Source organism: Lonchura striata, chromosome 1, assembly GCF_046129695.1.
Source record: "Lonchura striata isolate bLonStr1 chromosome 1, bLonStr1.mat, whole genome shotgun sequence".
In the NCBI taxonomy this organism is placed as follows: domain Eukaryota; kingdom Metazoa; phylum Chordata; class Aves; order Passeriformes; family Estrildidae; genus Lonchura; species Lonchura striata.
Genome location: NC_134603.1, coordinates 38,387,926 through 38,412,308, shown reverse-complemented (window position 1 = coordinate 38,412,308; position 24,383 = coordinate 38,387,926). Strand labels below are relative to the sequence as shown.

The following is a 24,383-nucleotide window of genomic DNA, read 5'->3' as shown; positions in this document are numbered from 1 at the left end:
GCAGCTGAAATTCTTCAGAAAGAGACATCTGTTCCTTCAAGCAGAGAGCCTTACTGAAGAGGAGAAAAAACATGCACATAACAGTAAAGGCATACACAGTAAAGGTTCCATGTGCTAACTTTATATTTCAGACTTTGGCTAAGAATGTTGTTTGTCACATTAGTGACATTAGTGTGACATTTGTCACGTTAGTGTGTTACTGTAATTGCAAAGTTAGGCAAGCAGATTGCCCTCATACTTACATAATTGTACAGATACAATAGATGCCATAAAATAAACACTTTCACTAATTTATCTTTATTTTGATATATCATAGTTGTTTAAAAAAAAGTTATTGATTTCTACATATAACTCAGTTCATGCTCATCTTTTAATATTCCTTCTTTTGTTCCTTAACTGTTCTCAAGATCCTTGAGCTAACTCCCTTTTCTGAGGAAAACAACAAGTAACTACATATTTGAAAAAGGCTAAATCAAAGTTTCTTTCAACCACCACTTTCTGGATTAATGATTTACCAATCCAAACCCTGTTTAGCTCTTCAGAACTTGGTATGTTGTTTTGTCATTTTCCTCCTGCTATTCTGAGCTAGTTCTGTACCTCAGACAACACTTAAATAAAGGAGACGCCCTGAAATCAAATCTCCCTGCTTTTTGGATTTATTCACACTCAAACATCCACACTACAACTCATATGGCTTGGACAATACTCAGTTACGCTTGGCAGTTTTGACCCCTCTCAAATCTTCTAGCTCCTGGGGTTTAAGGGAGAAAGCCAGGCAACAGGCAATGGCTCCTGGAATCCCCCTCTCCTAGTGTTTGCTGTATGCTGTAAGATCTGTTAGATCTTTCTCATCTTCCCTGCTGATCCAGACTTCCCTGATAGCATCACTTGGCTTGATGAGCTGAAGAGAAGAAATGCCTGCCCCAGTGTTTGAGAGCCGTGCAACAGCCAGAGCGCTGCAGGCTGATGTGAGCACAGGGGGAGGGTGGGGGCTTTTTCCATGGATGAATTATGATCTGCAGTTTAGTGTCATCACATTTGCTATCTGGTACTGATTCTCTTGTTAGTGCCATTCCCTAATGTGGTCATGAGTGTGTTCCTACATTCCTCTAGTACAATACTGAGAAATGTGATGCTCTGTGGTTTCAGTTCCCGTAATGAGAACAAGGCAGTTCTCCTCACACACAATATTATACTAGACTATATCGTGTTACTGGCAACTAATTAAAATTCTCTGTTGAAATGACATTATTTTATTACATATCATTTACATAAAATGTCAAAACTAGCATGATAGTTGCTTTCATACAAAGAATAAGCCTACTTCTGTAAGTGAAAGCAACAAAATTACAGCAATTTTAGTATCAGTATATTAATGTATTATATATTATAGTTTATGTGGTGTGGTCAGAATTTTTTGCATATAAAAATCACAAAAATGGAATACTCCCTTTTAAAAATGTGACTATCAATTTTGTCCTCTGCATTAATTATGCAGATTAAATAAAATTAAAAAAACATTAAATGTCAAAGGGTGGGGTGAGGGGTGGGGGGGTGAACTTATAGTATAAGTTCATATTTTGCTTTATATCCTTAGAGCATTGGGTACACATTACATCTAATTTACTCTTTTCCACCACTGAATAAGTGATGTTATTATCATATTGCATACAGTTAAACTGAGAAAAGAAATTGAATTCCTTCTGGCCAGACAGTAAGTAAAAGGCTGGTGCTGGGATGAGGACACAGGGCTCTCTGAAGCAGGCTGAATATCAGGATGTCACATTTATTTCTCATTTACATGCTAGGTTTGAATATTTCTAAACTAGATAACAAGTAGGTTTTTCATCAGGGATCTGTAGAAGACATTGGTGAAATCAAGCCACAGTTGGCAAGGTACTTACCTGTTCCTTGGCAATATTGTGATTTTGGTAACATATAAAACTGATGAGAGGGTAGCATACCCTTGGCAGCACATGAATGTGCCACAAGACATATAACCAATGAGTATAATTTGCAAATGTGTATGGAGAATCAGTCTTGACAGTTTTGTTTACAAAGGCAGACAGCTATTTGCTGATAAGAGATATGACATGCTATTCATCTTGCTGCTACTAAGCCAAAGGGATTGCAACTATGATAACAAACTGTTAGATTTGATTGTTGGAATGCTTATGCAATGTTAGTAATAAAGGGTGTTTAAAAGCATATCTCATTTGTTCTTGGGCAATCATATGGCATTTCTTATAATAATTTTCCTGGGACTCTTAAAAGGACAAGCTAATTAAAGAAAAGATATCTGTCTGGCTCAGCTTTAATGGGTCTGTGTTCTCTAAGTAGGTGTATGTAGAAAACAGGAGCAGACGTGTCTTTATTTCTCTGCTTGCATGGGTTGAGGCAGGATGTCAAGTGACACAGTCATGGCCTCACATCTTTCAGTTCCTTCATTTTTTCTGGCATTACCTCCAAACACCTTCCAAAACTGGAAAATAAACACTCCTAAAGATAGGACAAAGATAATGGCTTTAAACTGAAAGCGGGTAAATTTAGATTAGATAAGGAATAAATTCTTCACTATGAGGGTGATGAAACACTGGAACAGGTTCCTATCCCTGAAAATTTTCAAGGCCAGGTTGGACTGGGCTCTGAGCAACCTTGTCTACTGGAAGGTGTCCCTGCTTAATGCAGCGGGGCTGAAACTGGATGACCTTAAGGGTCTCTTTCAACATAAACCATTATATGATTCCAAATAGTGCTGAGACCTTCGAAAAGCTGAGAAAGAGGTTTCTGGCTTTTTTTCTTTCTCTTACTGAGCACCAGAAGAATGGGTCAGCATGACTAACACCTCTCCTTTGTTCATCAGCCCCCTCCTTCAAACAATACTGAGAAAATGCATTTCCCAGCACTCCTAAATATCTGCACCATTTATAGCCCGAGTAACATGCTGCTCACATGTTTTCTTACAAAGCTTATGATCAAAGTAAAAAAACCCAAAACTTACATAATACTATCCAGAGCAAATACAGGACTATTTCTCATGTTTTTGTGAGATATTGCTCACTGAGCTTTGTTGAATGTGTACATGCAACTCAGTAGTGTGCAGACACAGGCTGATCCAGCTGTGATGGCTAAAGTAGTGTTTTGTCTGGCCATCTCACTCCCACCTCAGCAGACACAGCTGAGGTGATGGCTGGATAGTCTGAGCAGGCAGACCAGGTTGACCATCAGAGATCATGCACATGCTTCACTAATGGATTTAACCAATGTTGAGTACACTAAAATACTTGGTGAGGGGGGTGAGGGAGTAGCTGCTGCAGGTTACAGCTTATAACCTCTTGTTGTAACAAGTGGAACTTGTGGCTGACCCCATCTCACACCTCCTGGTCAGCAGAGTGGAGAGAATATTTACAAGTATAAATATGATACACCCTTACAGGAGTAGGGGCAGCACTCAGTTATTGAGTTGCTGTGGCTTATTCAGCCTGAGTGCTAAAAGTAATTCAGGCAGCAGTCTGCATTTTTTAATGTATTTGAGCATTACACATAAGTCTATGCAAGGAAGACATATCAAACCCCCAAACTTTCCACAGCAGGGATTTTAGAGCTAACAAGTGGAAAATGATTGGCTTTGTTCTCAGTCATTCTTACAGTTACAGGTGACTTTGTGAACAGCATATACTGTGCCAAACCAGAACTGAAATCCTCTTTGAATGCAAGCAGGCCTTAGGTTTAGCAGCAGCTGTGAGATGGAGACTTACTGTTAATGGCAGATTCAAGTAGCGTGAACAATAACGAGGCTTTGTTTAAGGTGGACACAGCGTGTCTGCATTAGAACTGGACCTTGAGAACCTGTGTTAATTAACATGATTTTAAGTGGTGTCAGCTGTTTCTGAGTAAACCAGTTGATTAGAGCAATAAATGCTTTATTCTTAGTCTTACAAGAATATGGATTTAGGAAGAGAGTTATGATCAATAGGCAGGGTTTTAATTTTTTTTATCTCAAAACCTTTTGAAAATTGTAAAATATTTTAATGGACTGAGAGGATTAATGCATTTTTTTAATAATCTGTTATTTGGAAAGAACAAAGAAGAAATCAGTCTGGAATGTGATAATTTCATGTTCATTTCCAGGGGTTCTTGACTTAGTTCCAGACAACACAATTTCTTATGGACAATTTTTACTCTTATTTAGCAGCCTTATTGAACAAATTTAATTGGATATATGCATGTTTATAAAATTAGTTTCTTGTCTTAGATATGATTTATAAATCTGGGGTTATTGTGTTTTTAAATACAAAGGTTTGTGTATGAAGATAATCATTTAATACACCTTTAAATGTCATCTTAGGGCCAGGGTGCTGGTTTCATTAAAGGGATCTGGCACTTTTTGATAAAGTCCATGGATGTTCATGATGAGCTCAAGGCTGCAGCTTGCCTTGCAGTGGGAGGACCTCTCACCACTGCTTCAATGCATTGGTCATCTGTCTGAGGTTTCTGTCACTGGTCTTGACAGTGAGAAAAAAGATAATTTAGCAATATTAAAATGTGAAGCATTAATTGTATGATTCCATACTTCTTCCCAGAAGCAGCAGCTGTACAGTGTAGCATAATTTAAATAAAGCTGTTTATCATCTGATGTCTGGGTGTGAAAAACTTACCAGGTAGTAGTGTAAGAAACAACTCCATAGTTCTTGGTTGTTTTGTCAGAAAGGGCACAACAGAACTGGCATACATGCACCTAGCCTTTAGCAAATGTCTGCATATTCATCTGAAAATAAAATATTGATATACCTCTGTTTTGACTAGGAACTGGGAAATTTTCTGGCCAGAACAGATAGTCTAATTTCACATTACAGTTGCATCCTCCCCTTACTACCTACATCCAGCCTAAAGAGTGAAGGGCACAATGCACATCCTGTAAAAGTTGGCCACAAGAGGTGGATTGGACATGTGACAAATGACTATGCCATTGTGTGGCAGAGGCTCCATCCAGTGTAGGGATGCACGTGCAGGGCTGATGGTTGGCTTCTGGCCCTAGTGCATAATGCAGCAAGCAGATCTCAACAGCACCTAGGATGTATCTTACACCTCTAGCCTGCTGGCTTTATTTTAGGCTGACTGATGTCTTAGGCAGGCTTCTTCATGCTTACTACACTATTTTACATTTTCAGACTTTTTACCCCCAAGCACATAATTTTTAAATTTTAAGATAAAACAAAAAAGTTATTCCCCCTACAACACAGCTACAGGAGTAAAAGTTCAAATTCACATACTTCTCATTCCCTTTTTCTGATTCAGCTATGCTAACACGTGCAGGAAGCAGAAGGTTCGTGTGGGTAATGCGGAAGAGCTCACATACCACAGGTTCCCCTCCTTCCTCACATACCCCATGGACCATGCAGAAAATTTCTAGCTAATTAGCTAGGGGAACTGATAAATCATCTGCTTCTTTGGAGCACAAAAATGCAACATGGTCTAGTACTAAACCTGAGGAGCTGGCTTAACATCTAAAGCCCTGTGCTACTCTGCCCCCTCTCAGTTTGAGAAGCAGAATTCTGCATAGTGAGAGCTCCCAGGTGGGATCTTTTAACTGCTGGGGCTTAATGAACATTATGTGAAAAGACGTTTTAAAAGAGGCTGCTTAGAGTTTATTCCTGCTTATAACAACCCTAGGGTAGTCCATTTTTGTTGCTGCCTTCTTAAGAGTCCACTTGTGGTTATATAGTGACTTCTTATTCCACCTCTATGCAAATGACTAAAGTCTAACCTTCAGAGAAGGCCTCATAGAAGGGTATTTTTGTCAGCTTCTTCTAAGGTAGATGCAAATGAGGGGAAATTCTCCCACTTCCACTCTTTTAACTGGCGTGACAGGACTGCAAGTGTTGACCTCAGATACTTGACCTGAATGACTAAATCGGTAAGCTCGGAGATTTATAGGATGAGCACTAAGATACAGTGGGGAAAAAAAAATTTGAGAAGAGTACCTTAATTGGACATGTAGATCAATATGATTAGCTACGTTTGAAAGATCTGTGACCTACCACAGACAATGGGGCAAAGGTATATCTGAAATTCGTTTTTCAATGCTTCTTGGTTGCTGCCAAACACAGAATACTAAGATACCAATCTTCGCGATGCCATCTACCCTGAGCAATAAAAAAACCCACCCTCAGTTTAACAGGAGTCACCAGTCAGCTCCTGAGGCATAAACAGGCAGCTGTAGCACCGCGCGTAGGCTGACTTTAGTGCTGGATGCCGAGCAGCGTTTGGCACAGGTGGAGGAGTTTTCATCACAGACCCAAATTAACTCCGGTGAAGTTGCTCCGCGTCTGCCAGTGCCGGAGGAACAATCTCCGTGTGGGAGAAGCGCCCAGCCGCCACCCGCCGCTCGCCCCTCCCGGCGCCGCTCAGCCGAACAAAGGCGGCAGCGGCGGGTCCCCTTTGTGGGAGCGGGCCGGGCAAGGGGCGACTCCAGCGCCCGCCCCGGGCTGCCCGCCCCGCCGGCCCGGCCCTGCACGGCTCGGCTCGGCAGCGCACCGGGAGGAAGCGCCGGCTGCGCGGCGGGCGGGCGGCTGCCAGCGGCCCGGGCTCTCCCCGCCCCCGTCTCCTCCCTCCGCCGCCGGTCCTCCGCCCCCTCCGCCTTCTCCTCGCGGCGGCGGCGGCGGCGTTCTCGGCCCCGGCTCCTCGCGCTTCTCCGCGGCTTCGCCCCGCTCCTCCCGGGGCTCCCGCGCCGCGCTGGCCAGGACGGTAAGGGCGAGGCGCGGCGCCGGCTCGGGGCCGAGGGCGGCTCCGTCCCGCGGCTCCCCCGCTGGCTGGGGGCGGCCCCGGGAGCGGGGGCGGGCGGGACCCCGCGCTGCCAGCCCCGGCGGGTGTCCGGCGAAGGGGCTGCAGCGGGGCCGGGGCGCCGCGCTGCCCTGGGGCCGGGCGGGGGCTCGCCGTCGCCGGGGGCTGCAGCAGGAGCCGCCCAGCCCTGCCCTGCCCAGCCCCGGGGGTCGGCGGGCGGGCGGCTCCCGGCGGGGACGGAGCGCAGCCCCGTGGGGTGGGTGCCGCGGCGGTGCCCCGCCGGCCGAGCCGGCTTCGCCCGCTGCCTCCGGGGCGGCGGCTCCGACCCTCAGCCCGCCAGCGGGTTCGCGGCGGAGCGGGTAGGGCGGTTTGGCTCGTCTGAAATGCCTCGCTAAATGGCAGGGGAAAGCATATGGCCCAGGAGAAAGCCGCTGGAAGCGATAGCTGTTGGACTCCTGCGTGTTATTTCCCCGAGTCGGTGTGTAGTGGGAACTTCCTCCCGGGATGCCCTTTCGGGGGGATGCAGGGCTGAGCACATGGCTGCCTCCCCTGGGTCTGCCCCGCGTCTGTCACAGCACCGCCTGCCAAGGGGCCTGCCGGCGCCTGCTCTCCTTTCGCAGCGCTAATCTGACCTCAAGAAAACTTTAGCTGGGCGAGGGAAGAAGGCTGCTCCAAAAGGTAATTTAGTTAAACGTGTTGGGATTTTCCCCTGCACGTCTTCCTTCCCTCGCTCAGGCCAGGCATCTGTGAAAAAGAGGGAACGCAATGGGATTATCTGTGTCTAAGGGTCTAAAACGTATGGCTGCTCATAGTGCAGAGAAAAAGGTTAAAACTTGCAAAGACCTGGCACTGGCAAATTAACATGTCCAGTGAATTGTAGTGTTAACTTTTTAAGCTTGAATTTTACGGTCCTTTGCACATTGGTTGTTCCTCGTGTTTAAAGTCTCTACTCAGATATTTAAGGATGAAACATATTCTTTGTGCATGCAATGACAATGTTCTTGCATTTTGTAAGCATCAGGATAACTTTTATCTTTAATGTAGACCCTTTTATCACTCAGCTGTACTGAGCTGTACTAAATACTTCTACTGTTTGTATATCTGGTCCTGATTTGTTGGGTGGTTTTGCAAAGGTCACTTCAGTTCATCTAATGGAGGCATTTTTGTAAAATGCCTGTATTGATTTAATGTGGTACAGGGTCAGACTTGGCATTTATAAATTATTTCACATTTGCATTTGTGTTCTATAAGAGCCATGCTTTATAAAGCAACTGTTCCTTAGTTGTGTCTTAAAGCCCACTGGCAGATCTTTGTGTGTGATGTGCAGGAGATATGCAGCTTTATGGGCATCTGATGTTAAGTGTCCTACTTATTTAAAAATGTTGAGAGCTCTAAAAGGGTCAGTGTAATCCATACCACACATGTGCTCAACTGACCTAGAATTAACAGGATAAAAACACTTTTAAGCACTTTTGGAGTGAAAAGTAGGATGGTGTTTCCTCGTGCATGGCTAACAATGGCTTGCTTTTTTTAAGGTGTCCAGTGCAATACTCTCCAATTAGGAGGATGGCAGAACATCCACTCTGCTGCTGGAAAGGCTTGGCTTAAACTGGTGATACTGGTCATGAGGGCAGAAGGCCACCATCAGCCTGGAGGTGCTCTATGGGGAGATGAACATTATGGTGTTGGTGGCCAAGGGTGGTGGATGCAGAGGCCACCATCAATCCTTCACGGATGGGGGGCAGCCCTTGCTGTGGGGCTGTTGGAGCTGACAGAGCTGTGTGCCCTCTCAGGGCCCCCATTTCTTGTGGGTTGGTAACTTAGCATGTCAGTTGATATTTCATGCTGCAGTACTGAGTTTCCCCTCTGGCTTTCAGGAGGCAGCAGGCAGGTGCCTGTGTGCTGCCGTGGAGGTGCAGGTATACCAGGAATGTGGTGGTGAGTGTGATTTACTGCCTCTGTGGGACTGATAGCCTGTGCCAGCGAGTTCACTCTGCTGCACAGAAAGCCTAGGCTGCCTTCATGCCAGTGCATCCATGTTAAGCAAATTGTATCACAAGCTAAAGTTAAAAGAGAAACCATGTTTTCCAGGTTCTTGTGGAGATCATTCACTGTCACGTTGCTAGAGAGGCCCTTTCTGTGTTGTGTTGTAGCAGCTGGCCACCTGCATCCTCCTTATCTGCCCCTCTTAGGCTTGTGGTGACCATGCTGAAGATCCAGTTGTTGCTGTGCTTAATGTAGGTACAGTCTTCCACTGGATGTGAGATGGTTTTCTGTTAAAGGTTCATGCTTCTGTTTCAAAATCTGGAGGTCTAAGGTTGATTTACTGAGGCAAAACTGAGTCAAATTGTAGGATGCAATTTTGCAAATATGTTTTGATTGCTCAGAGGTACAGAGCTCATTTTGGGTAGTGTGCTAGTGTGAAAAGGGAAGGTGTTTCTCAAAAAGGCTTTTGTAAGTATGTTCCCCAGTGCTGACTAGTTAAGTTAGAAGTCAGTACACTGAATTATCACAGGGTAGATTTTGGCCATTAATTGTAGTGGAATGCAGAGTAAATGAAGGCTTATGTTTACAGCTTGCCCAGAACTAGAGGGTATATCTTTAAATTCTGGAAAATCTCTGGTCTCTCACTGGCTGACAGTATATCTTGTTTTCTGCTGCTAGATTATGGCTCCCTTCCATAAGGCCCTAAGCACATGTGTTGATCAGCCACAAGTTAATAATTCTGAATCAAAATGAAGGATAAAGTATATGTCAACTACAAAGTGTTTTTCTTTCAAGGAGGCTTTATTTTAGTAGGGCAAGTTCTGAGAAGTTAGTAGAACTAGTTTGTGTTGTCCATGGAGCTAAAGGCCTGTAGGAGTTGGAGGTTTAAATTTAAAAAAGAACAAAAAAAAAAAAAAAATCAAAACAACAACAACTTGGAGTGTCTTAAGTGTAAGGTACAATAGCTGCTTGGAAACTGCATTTTAAGGAGAAGGAAAAGCTTGCCAAATTGGGCTGTGGACCTTGCTGTGAGAATAAGATACTGCAAGCTACCAGAAAACCTAAAAGAATGAAGTAAAGGAGAGGATTGATTGTTTGAGAGCAGAAACTGCAGGGATAGCATATGAAGTGCCAAAAGCTAGAGGATGAAGAAATTTAAGATGAAGAGAGGGGGGAAAAAAATAAAAAGAGAAGAAGAGAAATTTGCTATGATGTTATGAGGACCAGGCTGTGTGAAAAATGCTTGATGCCTCTAAAATTAGCACTTCTTGTTTTAGTAGTTTAGTTTTAGATATGCATGAGGATTTGAATATGGGAGAAAGATAGGGTGCCAAATGGAAATGACTGGAATAAATGTCTTATGTCTGCTCCCAGTTAAACTAAATCTAAGGGTCTCTGCTTTTGGGATCTGAAAGAGCTGATGCAGGGCACTGGAGCCAGGTTAAAAAATAGAATTGGGTGTTATCTGTTAGGCTGAAGGTAGCAGTTGTGATAGCAAGATAGCAAAAGATATATAGTTCCATTTCTTTTAAAAGGAGAAGAGAAGAATATCTTCACACCTTTTACTCTAGTCACAATAGAATTCAAGGATTTAGAATAAATTTGGAATGGAAAAAGTAATTAAGTATACAAAGCTAAGTGGAAAACAGGATAAAGAGTATCATGTATTTGCCACAATTAGGTCATGGGAGACTAAAGTCATATTACTGGTTAAATACTGAATGTCCTAGACAATAGGAGCAGAAGGCTTCAGTTCCAAGTATAGACACCAAAAATAACTAAATTGGAAGTGTAAAGCTTAGCTAAAGGTGTCTCCTGAAGGAGAAATTATGAGTTTGCCTGCCTGAATAAAGGAATTATTTGTGCCCTGCATCAGTATTAGTGGGGAGCAGGTCTCTTTACTTCACCACACTGGCTGAAATAACTATATGAGAAGGACAATTGCTGATGAGGCCAAGTTGGGAAATGTAGTCAGCACCGAGGTGGGTTGGATTATTGGACAGGAAGAATTGAATGTCTGTGATGACTGAAGCAATAGGAATGTCAGGAAGTTGAGTAGCTCTAAAAGCAAAGTTATCTACTGAGTGATTATTAACAGCACATCTGCTATCAGCTGGCAAGTCATCCCTTAAAACAGGTTTGGAGGAAAAGACCTGATCACCATAGACAAACAGGGATGACGCTTATTTGATACTGACTGTGAAATGGGAGCAAATGTGATGCTCAGGAAGAGCTCTTCAGTGAAAGCAGACAAGTTATTAGGCGAGGTATTAGGTTGACTTTGTGTCAAATACTGTACATAGTTCTGGGCACTTATATATAGAAAATATTAAATCCTAGTGGAACATGTAGATGGATGTCCAAGCTACAAAGATCATATAGTTTGAACAGTCTAGAGTTAGATGACAGACCAAAACTTAAAGTATTCTGGCTTTTGTATCTTAGTAATGGCAGAGAAGGGAGATAGCAGCTGCTTAGACATCTCCTGGGGCTAATTCATGGAGGAAAGGAAGGGTCATAAACTGAAGATTTATCTGTGATTTTGGGTTAAAAACTTGGTGTACAGGAGGGTAATTTGATGGATGAGTACAAGAATAATGCACATGGGGAATTTGAAAGGAGTTTCCTTACTGTCAGATTTTGGATGCCTTCCTAGCTGTAAGTATCCTGAGTCCCAGCTAAGTATCGAGGTTTGCATGTGACTGTTGAGGAGTGGAGCAGTACAGGTAACTGGAGCCACTATATTTTAGGCTTTGGTGTTCACAGTTAATCAACAGAAATAGAAGTCACTTCAGTAAAGGAGGTGTGATGAGCAGAAGCACTTATTTTTGTGGAGCATGTGTTGTCGAGTCACATGATGGTGGATGAAATTTATAGCAAGTAAAAACACTTATCTATGACATTAGTAGCTATTCTGTTCTCTTTTTAGTGCATAATGGAGTGGAATGAAGCTTAACTCATAAAATATTTATAATAACTACAAATTAATATGTGTGGGACAGAAAATGCATAGATGGACATGCAGGCTGGAGGTCAGGTTGGCTGCCTTGTACCCATAAATAAATAAAAGGGTTCTCCTGTCAAATGAGTGCCTGTCTTTATCCTCTGCCTGATTTCATAGTCTCTGGTCTTAGGAGTGTTTCATGGCTCTGGCTGCATCCTCTTGTTGGGGACTGTGTTCCTGGGAATAGGAGGCTGCCTGGGGAGAGACTTGGGCAGAGCCTTGTGGGGTAGATGAAGTGCAGAGCTGTTGGAAACCCAAGGCAGGGGCTCCCAGCTGGGGGAATGTGTGCTTGTCTTTGGCTTTGTTTTGTACTACCTGACCCAGGTGTTGGTGCTGAGCTATACAAAGCCCAATGCAACATAATCACTTTTGAGGTGAGAAAACTGAGGTCTGAGGTGTGCCAGTTGAGACACACTTTCTCTGGTGACAGTGTTGAAGACTTGACGGGTACACAGTGAAGAGGCGTGTGCCCCATTGAAAGTGTAAAGGTGGCACGTGTGATTTGAAGGCTATGCCATGTTGACTTTGTTTGATCTTTGCCATAGTGTCAGTCTCTCTTGGTTTAAAAACTGTCCTGCAGCTGGTCTGTGTATGCCCAGTGAAACTTCTGGAAGTTTTGAGATTACTTCAGAAAGAAAAAAGAATATGTCATCTGTGTGAATGTATTCTGAGAAGAACCATTGAAAAAATAAGGTGCTTTGAGTGTGTTTGTACAGGAAAGCAAGATGAATATTTTGATACTGCTTTATGACTATTTGTTTTAAATTTATAAGGCAGGTGTCTTACTTCTTTAGAAATAATTCAGTTGCAAACTCCCTTACAGTGTAGTTTATTAAAATCTGAACTATTGAATTTTAGGGGTTTGCTCAAAATGCCTGTGTATTTTTTGCTTTAATGAGGAGCTATGTAATGAACTCAATGTGTCAGCATGCCCCATAAGAAGTAATTGTGAAAAGATTGTGTTGAGCCATCAGAAGAATAATTAAAGAATCCTAGGGAAATTTGAATATATTGTCCTGGTAGCATTTAGCATGCATCATTAGGCTGTTTACTTACTGTTATTTTTCATTTACTGCTATTGCCCTATTATACAAGTGTTGGGTGTATAGTTAAAAAAGATGAGACTAGAGCTGTGGTGGGCATTATAACATCTTTCACTTGACAGCCTTCAAGCCCCAGATATTAATGGATGTGGTGGAAAAGTTATTTCATGTTTACAAGGGAAAGATTCAACCTAAATTCAAACAGGCTTTAGCAAATCAAAGAGCAGAGCACTTGTCTCTTGATGCTTTTCTGTGTTCTTTTAAAAAAAAAAATCACTCAAATAATTTCCTGTTACAATTTGAGGTCTTGGAAAAGTCTACATTAAGAAATGGGAGGAAATGTTTTAAGACTTTATTGGACAGGGAAGATAATGATAGAGTCGAGTATTGTCTGAGTTGTTTTCTTCATCCAGTGCCTCTCCACAGTACTAGACAAGTCTGTTTTAAGTAACTACCCAAATTCATGAATGGACCCAGACCTTTGGATTTCTAATGACCTTTGTATGTTGTCTCTCTCTATTTGACAAGTTAATCTATGCATGCTATTACTTGGGAGGTCAGGCAACCACAAGAAAACTTTTTCTCATGGATGCATGTGCATATATAGACACATGCAGTTTAAATTAGGATGGAGGAGAATCATTTAAGTAATGCTTGGATAGAACACTTTTGGGATGATGGTGATGATGATAATATGCATTTTATTTGTACTTTATTTCATATATATAAAACTTAATGTTGCTGTGTTTGTCAATCTGCTATTTGTCTTCCTGTCTAACTCCAGTGGGTTTAGACCATTTTGAAAATCTTAAGAACCTTTTGTCACTTCTCATGCAGCCACGTACTTCAAGATTGTATTTTGAAAAATGCATATTTATTACTAACATTTGTAAATTGCTTATGTAAGTACAAGCAAGTAAAGTGATACATTCCATGTGCTTGTTGTATTTAATTGCAAGATTCTTATTATCTCTGTTGTTTTGCCTTTCTGAGCTGCCATATTACTGAATTTTATTACTGTTGGGTTGTCCCAGTGTGTTAGTTTGGGTGTTCAATGATAATTGCAGTGAGTGTCAATCCTAAATGAATTTAAATGGCAGGCAGTGTGAATGGAATTTCATGGTTTGCTTTTACTCTATTTGGATAGGTGTTATTTTGTCACTGAAGATCACTTGTGATTGTCACTCTACATAGTAAAACTTGATACAATATATAGGGCCTTACTGATAATCAGTTAATTTTATTAAATAGTATCTGCTAATCAGAACTAGAATTGCAGTTCCATAATGTGTGATATCTGCAGTGTGTTTGTACAAATGCTTGGGGAGCATTGCAGATGGGGAGGTCTGCTTATTCACATTTCCTGCAAGACCCCCATACATGCTTTACTGAAGGATTTCAGGTGTTCTAGTTAATTTTGTCTTTATTTATTGCTGCTGTCTCCATCTTGCCATGTTTTCTGTACAAGTTTGGGGTTTATTCCTGTTGTAATATTGGGTCCCATTTCCTGCAAGTGAAATTAAGCTTCAGAACCTCTACCTGAAGTGAATCCCCCGAATCTTTGTGAATTTAAAACCTCAGATTTCACGTCTTTCCCCCTCATGCCCCTTTTTTTCTCTTTGATAGACTGTGAGGAAAAAGAGACACTAATTAATGAAACACACCATATAGGAGTGCACAATGTTCTCTTTATTTGAAAAGAAATGTTGTTTTCCTCTGATCTTTGCTGTAGTCATTTAAGGTGTTGACTTGTGACTAAAATAAATTTATTTATTTAAAAATAAATTGATTTTTTTCTTATGGCTTGTTTATTATAGTAAGTTTTTGCTATCACATACATTTCGTTTATGACTGAGAACTCTTTTTTTTCTGTGTTTAATTGAAAGATGATCAGTGTCATTTCTCTCTTCCTTCCCTCTCAATCTCCCTTAAACCTAAACAAACCCTTCAGTCCTTTAACAAAAGTGTCTTTGTTTTTACATTTGTTTTATGAAATTGCTTGAATCCTTTGGGAAAAGCTTTCCTCTCACAGGAAGAGAGGGAAAAAAACCCCCACCCTTCTAAGCCAAAAACAGCAAGCCTGCTACCAGACATGACTTTGTTTTGCTATCTGAATAACAGCAGATTGCATTAAAAAAAGCAATTTCTCATCTAAATGAATGAAAAGTGCAATTGCAGAAATGCACACAAATAGACAAATGGTTTTCACTCTGCAAATGTAAAATTGGTAGTATGCAGGGCAATAATTTGCTGCATGCCCTTCTGGGAGCTTCTTTGCATTGGGAAGTGGAATTTTAAATGGGTATTTTGTATTTCTGAGAGGTGGGACCACCAACTATTCTTTGGCCTTTCTGATTTTGTTTTGGTTTTTGATACTATTTATTCCTAAAAGTCTCTTGGTACACCTTTGTGATGTTCTGATGCTGTGGCCCCAGCTGTGAAGTCATCCATCCTGGCATACTAGGCAGTTGTGTGAAATACCATTTCCTGATCTAGGAACCTGGAAACTGGCAGCAAACATGAGTTAAAGGAAAGATTGGATCAGGAAGACAGAATTATGTGAGCAGGAGTGCTGATGAGCTAGAACAAGATTGTTGCAGCAGACTTTCTCCCAGATGTAATAAAAATGCAAAATTGAGTCAGTGGCCTACTGTTCTTGATCACCTGCATTATTATGCAGGCTGGAGGGATCAAGATGAAGAAAAATTTTCTGAGTAAGTGCTGAATGTGAATGAAAAAAATAAGGAGGCCTCCCTTAACACCAGGTGGTAAGAGCTTATCTGCTGAAGAGTGAGAAATCAGACACTGGGCTAAAAGAATTGTTACAGGATTGTCCTAGAAGACCCTTTTGTAAGCATTATATGGAGAATTAGAAGTATGGTGGCCTCTCTGCGTTCCAATGGCACTTCACATCTTAAGCAGCTCTTGAATTTTGCTTGAAGTTCCCTTTGTTGGTGCCCTGCATTGCTGCTGTTTCGCTTCTGTCCCCAAAGCCCATGCTGTGTCAACTTTATAACTCATGCTGGGCTTCCATGTGTGTGCAGCTGTGAAACAGCTGTGTCCTCATGACTGGCTTATCCGTGGTGTCCTGGTGAAACCTCCATGTAATTTCCTGGGCTTACTTTTTATATCCTAACCTTGCAGGTACACCTGCTTTTGCTTCCAGAGTCTGGGAAGAGAACTGTGTGCTCTGGAGTAGCATCCATACCTCTCATAAACAGGCATGTGCAGAGATTATTATATGGATGTTCGTCTTATATCTGGAACATTTTAAAGTGCTCTTCATGAAGACTAGACCAGAGAATTATAGGCTTTGGAGAGATAGAAACTGAATTAACTTGTGCTTTGCTGGCTAAGCTGCATTAATGTTTTCATTACTTGCCCTAAAATGCAATAGGCAAAAGCTGTAGGGAGAGGCCCTGTCCCTCATCTATGCCGAATTTAATAAAAGATAGGATTTCTCCTTCTAAACTTTCATTATCCAAGAACCTCTATGAACGTATCAAATGATGCTATTAAATTGTTGCAATCAACTAATTTGATTTCCATATTACTTCTGAGTGACTGTTGCTGAAAAGATTTTTTTGTTTACAAGGTACCTTGCCCCAGTATGAAATCAGATCCTCACACTCTACCTCCTACATATATATTACTAAATTGTGTGGGCTGTCTTACTGAGCCAGAGAGCAGAGAGGAATATTTGCTTCCTATGCTGTTGTTGTGGTCGAGGCTAATCAAATGCTACTAATGAAGGCTTGCTTTACTGATGGTATTATATATTTTGCTCAGAGGGGATCATCACAGATGCTGAGTAGAAGAGCTGCCCACCTGACAGATCCGTACTCACTCTCATGGTACCTTTTGTTCCCATTTGCTGTGTGCCCAGAACACTTTCCCTGAAAACACTGTTCCCTGTAGGTGCTGCAGCTGAGCTGGGATAATAAGATGCAGACTGGAAGGACAAAGACTGCTGTCCAAAAAGCCCTTGCAGTGGACATGGTTACTATTGCAGCTCTGCAGGCCAGAGGCTGTCACGTGTTGCTGCAACAAACCTGAAGGAATTGCTGCTTGAGCTGGACATAAAGGCAAGGAGGCAAGCTTGTCTTATGGTAGTTGGGATGCAGACACTGTCTAATGTGAAGCTGCCTGTTGTGAGGTTCTGGTCTTTCTCCTACGTTTTTCCCATGTCTTGAACTTCTGCTAATTTAAAGCTGAACTTCTAATTAGAAGCAAAAAAACCTGTTCCTTAATCAGTGTGATTTGCTTTCATGGAATACTTCATTCAACTTAGTGCAAATTGTGAAAGCCATGTTTTTATATTTGAAAATTGTATCAGCTGCTCTTGACATTGAACCAGGCAGAAGAGTGCTAACCAATCCTCATGAAGTCTGGCTTCAATGAAGTGTAATTTAGTACCATAACATACTGAGCTGAAAGAAGCAATAAAATAGTCCTCCATTTAGTCCTTTCTGCATTACAGCTTTGGCATTGCAACTGTGGATTTCCCATAGTTTCCTTAATACCTTTCTCTTCTTGCTAGGCAATATATAGAATACCAAAGTCCTAAAATTCACTTTAAGTGTTATTAGAATAACTGATATGTTGGAGTGGAGGTAATGGCCTCTTGTTCTTCTGTAGAACAGCCACATGGGCACAAATTCTTTTTTTTCTTTCTGTTTTTGAAGTTGTTTTGCAGAGTTATGCAGAAATGCAGAGATTTTTTTCCTAGGCTGGGATTTTTCTCGTCAGAACTCACTTTTTCGTAATCATGATTGTGGTCTCTGACAACAAGAGAAACAGAACTGAGGTGAAGTATATCTTGTTCACCAAATTGAACAGCTCTTACAATTTTTTCCATGATCAACTTAACTCATTGACATGGCAATTAATAGAAGTGTAAATGAGAATGTCAGAAATTCTGTAGTCACTGTTGTATAAGGTTCACTGGCACCTATAGTGAGTGTTCTCCAAGGGTGAAGAAGAGGCAGAGTTTGGATATGGAGGAGGGGCTTACAGTGCTAGAGTATGGCCAAGTTAATTGTGGCTTCTGTGCTTTGTATCTCTGAAGGCTTCTGAAAGTGAAAGGAGTGGGCCATAGGGTTGTTGCCCAGTTTCACTTTTTTTTAATATTGTGATATTTCTGATCACAAATTCACAGACTTTGGGAGCGTTCCTCAATGGGAAGTTACAGAAATACCTGTTTATGTGTTCTGAATTACATGATGGTTTTTGTTTTAACCAATTCTTTTCTGACTTGGGAAGAAAGGGGATATGTTCTTCATGAAAAGAGATGTATTCTACATGGAAACCATGTACAAAGTTGTCAGATGATTTAAAAGCACATTTCAAGACAGATCAGAGTTATCTTTATTTATATATTTGGTCTTCAGCCTGACTATGCACAAAATGGAAAGTGAAATAAAATTAAGATGTCTGGTTTATTTTGTTGTCTACTCATAAAATACATCTAAGTGCTCACAAGAGAAAATTTTATTGGGAAAAAGATTCAAATGATTCAAAATACCGCCTTGCTGTCTCTGTTACTTTTCTGTTAATTTATTTTTTTCTCTTCTAACAGTGCCTAGGACGTGTATGTGACTTAACCATTGCTTCATTTCTGATGTGTGTACTTTTACCTGTATGCTAATGTATGTAGATGAACAGGCCAGGACTTGACCTATATAATACAAGTGCCTTAATTTACTCCTATGTACATTCCAGGGTGTGGGTATTTAAATAAAAAAGGAAAAGAAAAAACAAGCTGGTGCCTGGTACAGTAATTCTAGCTGGAGACTGATACTTGTGATAGGAGGGCAGTTATCAAAATAGCCACCCTCTGATGCCATTTTTTCCCATTCCTGCTGTAAAGGCAACTCATGGAGACACACCTGCAGCCAGGCAGAGGCCAAGGGCCTGCTTGGGCAGAGTCATTCCTCAATCCTCTGTTCCATCTTGATGGCAAGATGCACATGGTGGGCTTTTCCTGGCAGCAGGTGCACCTTGCAGCTGTGCTTCCCAGTGATCTTGGGAAGAGACAGCCCCTGGAAAGCACCAAGCCTCCCTCCCAAGTTCAGGCTTTCTGCAGGAGCCCACAGGACATGGTCTGGCCTGCCACTCACCTGGATTAGGGCATGCTGGCCTCTGGGTTGGACCATAGGATCTACCTGGCCATCCCTCCTAAATCCTTTGGTGTCTCTAGTTCTGTGACAGGCACTTAAAAGAATGATAGATGATTACTTGGATGCTGTGCCAGGAATTCAGCCGTGCAGAGCGCTCACAGGTCATAGTTGAGATTTTGCAATTTAGAGAGAAATAACAAATCCTTTGCATTAAACAGGATGCGAATACATGAAAGAACATTTCCAGGAAAGCATGCATGCGTGAGATGGGGAAAGGGAGTTGATCTGGTTTCTGATTTGTGCCATTAACTGTGCGTTCTGCAACATTCCTCAGCAGTTGAGAAACATTATGTGGATGTCTGCAGGTAATCTTGAGTCCTCTTGGAGACAGAAGACTGAATCCTCCTCTCAATCCCTTGGTATTCTTTCTGTAACATGATGGTGTCCACATATGTCCACACATAAATAATATTCTTTGTTTAAAAGTCTTAAATGTTTCTGTAGGGACCTGATCTAATTTTCTAGATGGGCTTTCCCTTTCTGCAGCTGGTTTGGACTGAATCTGAGGAAACAGTTCCACTACATGATCTGCATCCAAAGGAGAAGTGTTGCTCCTCTGAGGCCATTAGCTATGGTAGGAACGCCGTCTTTAGCAGGAAGGTTGGGCTCGAACTCTTGCCCTGCCCTTGCTTTGAAAGGTTGTCCATGAATGCTGAACTTCAGCGTTGCACCCCCACATCTTCTGAAGGGTGCTGAACAGACAAGGTGACAAGGCAGACTGAGGTGGGCACCCAGTGAAATGTATTCCCCAGGTTCCTCTCCTAAAATACCTGAAATGCTCTTACTTTTATTTTCCTATCAGTACTCTTAGTTGAATTGTCTGGAAATAGTTACTTTCTTGTAGAAGTTCTTGCTGGTGGTATAAGATAGCTTGGCAGCATCTATGAAAAAACAGTTATATGGGGAAGAGGTTGTTTTGAGATTTTTGTCTTAATTGGAAAAGTACCAAAAGCTGGGAAGTGCAAAATACATGTGTTTTTTTTTCCCTTGAAATTTCACACCACTTTTCAAAATAAATTCTGCCTTTAAGTGGGTGAGTCCTTGCTCAAAAGTAGTGATTCCCAAATGTTCATATTTGAGCCAAGAATAAAATCTCTTTTTATGCAATCTCTTCAGAGCCTGCCTCTGAGAAAGAAAGAATTTAGTCTTCTTTTAGAGACTCTATTCTCTTTATAGAACATAATGAGTTTGCTTTTCAAAGGAAAAACTGAGAATTGCAGTGAAGGGGCTCTGTAGTATCTCGGCTTGATTTTATACAGGATAAAGCTGTTTAGTATTTAATACAGTAAACTGTTTAAGAGGATAAGTTATATAATTACCATGAACTTTTAAATAATGATTAGTATTAGTACTTGATTGTCAGTCAAGGCTGTGGCTTTGTAAGTAGGAAAATGGTTGCAGATATACTCAGAGCTTTTTAAGATTTTTTTCCCTTCCTTTTTGTTTATCCTTATTTGCATATCTTAATTATGTAAACATAACTGTTTACAGTTTTAAGCTGAAATGCTATTTTATTTCTCCACGTATTTGCTTTAGTGTTGGCTCAGTTTCTTCTGGTTTTTAGGAGCTTGTTAACTTGCCTCTGACAGTTTCTTCATAGTCAGATATGGCAGCTGATGTCTGAGAGCTTTAAAATAATAATGAATGCCATAAAATTCTTTGTTTATTTAGTGATGTGATCGTGTAGCTTGATTTCAAATGAGCAAGCATCCATATGGTGTACTAGAATAAGTAAGCTGTCCCTTGCTGTGTGATACCTGTTGCTGGACTGCAGCTGACACTTCAGGCAATAGAAGAACCTAGTGGTAGAGTATGAAGTGGTATGAAACCAATCCTGATAGCAATCAGCTTGTCATGTATGCTTGAGGGAAAGAGTCAGAAAGTGGCCTCCAAGCATTTTCACTTCGCAGTTGAATTGTGGTTTTATTATTGTCAGTATTTGACTAATAATAGGGTAGGAGTTGAACCCAGTTTATGGGTATAGTTCACCAAATTCAGTTCTACTCCAAGAAAAACAGCACCAAATGTAAGCACAAGATCTCTTGTTCTGTCATTTTTTATTATACTCCATGCTGAACTTACAATCACAAGATTTAGAACCCCTCCACACCACGCACTTTTTAGTGGCAACCCAATCTTTTCCATGATACAAAATGGATCTGTGGACTTGAGAATGTTCATTGACCTCCCAGACAGAGACAGCTAGAATTCCTGAGGTTCCAAGCCCAGCCAGAAGTTTCCTCCTGCAGCACCTAATGTAGTAGTACAAAAGTATCAGAAAAAGCTGTGTGAGGAAAAAGGAGATTATATTTAAAGATTAGCCTTGTTCTTTTACTAGTTATTTTGCAGTACCAGATAAATGATAATATTATTTAGTTGTTAAGAGAATTCCATTGTGTTTGAAGGATTTTTCCTCTGCTCCTCAGTTTGTTGAGACTATTACCAAGTTGATAGACTTCATCAGTTAGCAGAGGAATTTACATAAAGGTTCACAGAGTAGTAGTGTGGTATGGCTGTCAATTTGAACCATTTAATATGTTCACAGCAAGGGTTGTTTTGTTTTTTTTTGTTTGTTTGTTTGGTTTTTTTTTTTGCCTTTTCTTGAGCTTTTTCCTACTGTCAGGTCAATCCCCAGGAATAATGGGTTGTGCATGTGTCACATTCTGGCAAAATCACTGACAAGCTGACATGCATGGTTATTGCTTGTTTTTTGGAGAAGGCAGATACTCCACATCCTAAGCCAAAGAGAAACTTTTCTCAGAGAAAACTTGATCTCTTTGTAAGTACTTTTAAATCCTGCCTGTGTATTGCAGGTGCATGCCCAGACCACATACTGCCTGGTGACCGCTGCTTCTGTGAACAGAAGGATTAGAATAAAGTTTCAGCCTTAATCTTAGGTTTCCTGCACTGATTCACTTTACAGTCTTATTCCTATTTGGTTGCCTGTGTGCTAAAATGCATGTATTTATTTATACTTGCTGTCACAAAAAAAAAAAAAGGCTCTGACTGTGGTATTTTGGTTTTTATTGTTGATGAACTGTGTAAAGATTTATGCCTTCCCTCAGACTCTTCACTAGGTAGTAATTAGCCATGTGCTATGCAAATTCATGCAGAAAACAAATTGGTTATGTGTTAATTAAAACTAAATGACAGCAATTTTATATTTAGGTTATTTTAAAGTGCCTAAATTATTTTGGATTTGAAGTCTTAAGTGTTTTTCAATGCATGCCTTAGTCCCCTCTTTGTTACTTTCAAACTCTATAGTAAATATATATGGTTTCTTATGTACAGAATTATATGCTATAATTAAAAAAAAAAAAAAACAAACAAAAAAACCTACAAATCACTATTTGTCTTCTTCAGGGTTTCAATTGACCTGCAGAATTTTGTGAAATGTAAAAAGTAATTGTTCGCTTTTTTAGTGGTGTTGCTTTTTGTACTTATATGATTTTTGCAGTTTTACATGTGATATGCAGAAATTGAACTGCAACTAAGATTTAATATTGGCCAGGACAAGATCTTGCAACTAAATTTATTCAGCAATATGTTTAATTGACAAGAAGTTGGTAAAAGACTGTTTTCTCTTTATGCAGTCTTTTGTTTATCCTTGAAAGTTTTGCATTTAGGGAGCTATTTAAATCCTCTGCCTTTTAAAGTTAAATCAATAGCAAGCATGCAAGATGGTTTAAGCAACAGGAAAATTAGTTTCTTGGTGTTCTAACAGATTTAAAAGAAATATTCTTAATTGTGTAGTAATGGCATAGGATGGGTTTTTGATTAAAAAAACATACTAGAAGCATATGTTTGTGATGGGTTAATTTTTTTCCCCAGGTTTTCATGTCTTAATTTCAGTGTCTTTACCAGTCTATTGCAAAACTGGGCTTTGTGCCTTGGTGAGTCCTCTGAGGTTTGTGTGAAAATTTAAAGTCAAAATTTCAGGGGTTTTAAAAGCACTAAGTCAATAATATGTTTGACATTGAGTTGGACTTAATTTATATTTGGGTGCTACAAAAGTATAAATCTGTGGCTAAGGTGTACAGGAAAATGTATGGAGGTAAATGAAGTTGCAGGGGGCCACTAGGAAAATTTGGATGTTGACAATTTCACTGATGTGTTTCTGTGAAATGATTGCCAGTGTTCCCTCATTCTCACGACTCAAAAAGGTGCTTAAGTGAAAATGAAGCTTATTGGGAGGAAGTGCTGATTAGCTCTTGTGTCCTGTATGACAGTCAGGAGCTTGCCTCCCCTGCATGGGGAGCGAAGGGAGGATAGGGAATTCTTCCATCTCTGATCCATACATTTGTAATCTCCTTCTGTTATTTTTTCAGAGGCCTAAAATTATATTGGATTCTGCTTCAGAAAGAAGATTGAATACATGTTTTTGTAGGAACAGTGTTTTAGGTAGTTTAGGCAAGAAAGCAGCTGTTGTGTAAAAATGTCTATATAAGTGTAGAGTCTTCCTTTGAGACAAATAAATTTGTTTTCTATACAATTGAGTGCTGTTGGTTTGGTTTTTTTTTTCATTATTAATAGAAGCTCAGCAGTAAGCCTTGACCACAAAATAAATTCTTTATCCTGTGTGATTTGTGTGCATTTGTCTTTTAAATCTGTTTAACAAAGTAGTGCAACAAAATTTGGGATTAGCAACATGCTAGTTAGTTTTGCTGGAGGAAGCTGGGACATGAAAAATGGGGAAAATCATGCATTTTGCATTAGGTATGATGAGCTGACACAAAGATTAGCTATGTCATGCATTTCTTTTCAAATGGTTCCTGACCTCATGGGTGCAAGGAAGTTGTGATTCAGCTGTAGCAGGATAAATTTGGCAAAGAAAATAAGCATGGGTTTTGTGCTGATTTGTATATTGGCAGAAAGATATTCTCAGCTTGTAGACTTTCCTTTTACCTCTCACAAATTTAAAAATAAGGTTGATTTAGTGCCAAATGTCTTTTGTAACACATGCTCTTGTATTGTATTTTAGTGCTTTTTACTTTTTGTAGTGCCTTTATTTTTTCTCTAGATCTGCTCTGACACGCGTGATATGGAGGGCTGTAAATGCAAGTAAATCAGGTACTGCTTGCAAAAGTTTCTGATACATTATGAAATACACATTTTAAATTTCAGTAACATGAAATCTGGACTGTAAAATCCTACTTTTAATCTAGGCTTATTTGGTTAGGCTATGTTAAATCCACTCCTAAAAATACTCAAGCTTTTTTATATTATTATTTCATTTGAGATCAAATCTCTTTGAACTATGTAGACACGCACCTGTGCTCATTTTAATCCCTGTGTAGTTTTCATCAATTATCACAGCAGGCAAGAAGAAAATCAAATTGTGAAATGCTTTTGAAAAGTAAATACATGCAACTTGGGGTTCAGGTTCTC

The 24,383-nt window shown here is 40.5% G+C and overlaps 1 protein-coding gene across 2 annotated transcripts in view; it reads left to right on the top strand.

The window, feature by feature from the left end:
• Positions 1-6,633: 6,633 nt before the first annotated feature.
• The window catches only part of FAM110B (family with sequence similarity 110 member B), a 111,634-nt gene continuing 93,884 nt past the window's right edge, over positions 6,634-24,383 (top strand). The window contains exon 1 of one of the 2 annotated variants that reach the window (XM_021555672.3): positions 6,634-6,747. The gene's annotated coding sequence lies outside the window, so the exon portion shown is untranslated. Of the gene's footprint in view, positions 6,748-7,118; positions 7,462-24,383 lie in introns of those variants that run through there. The other variant, XM_021555673.3, reaches the window with a different exon arrangement.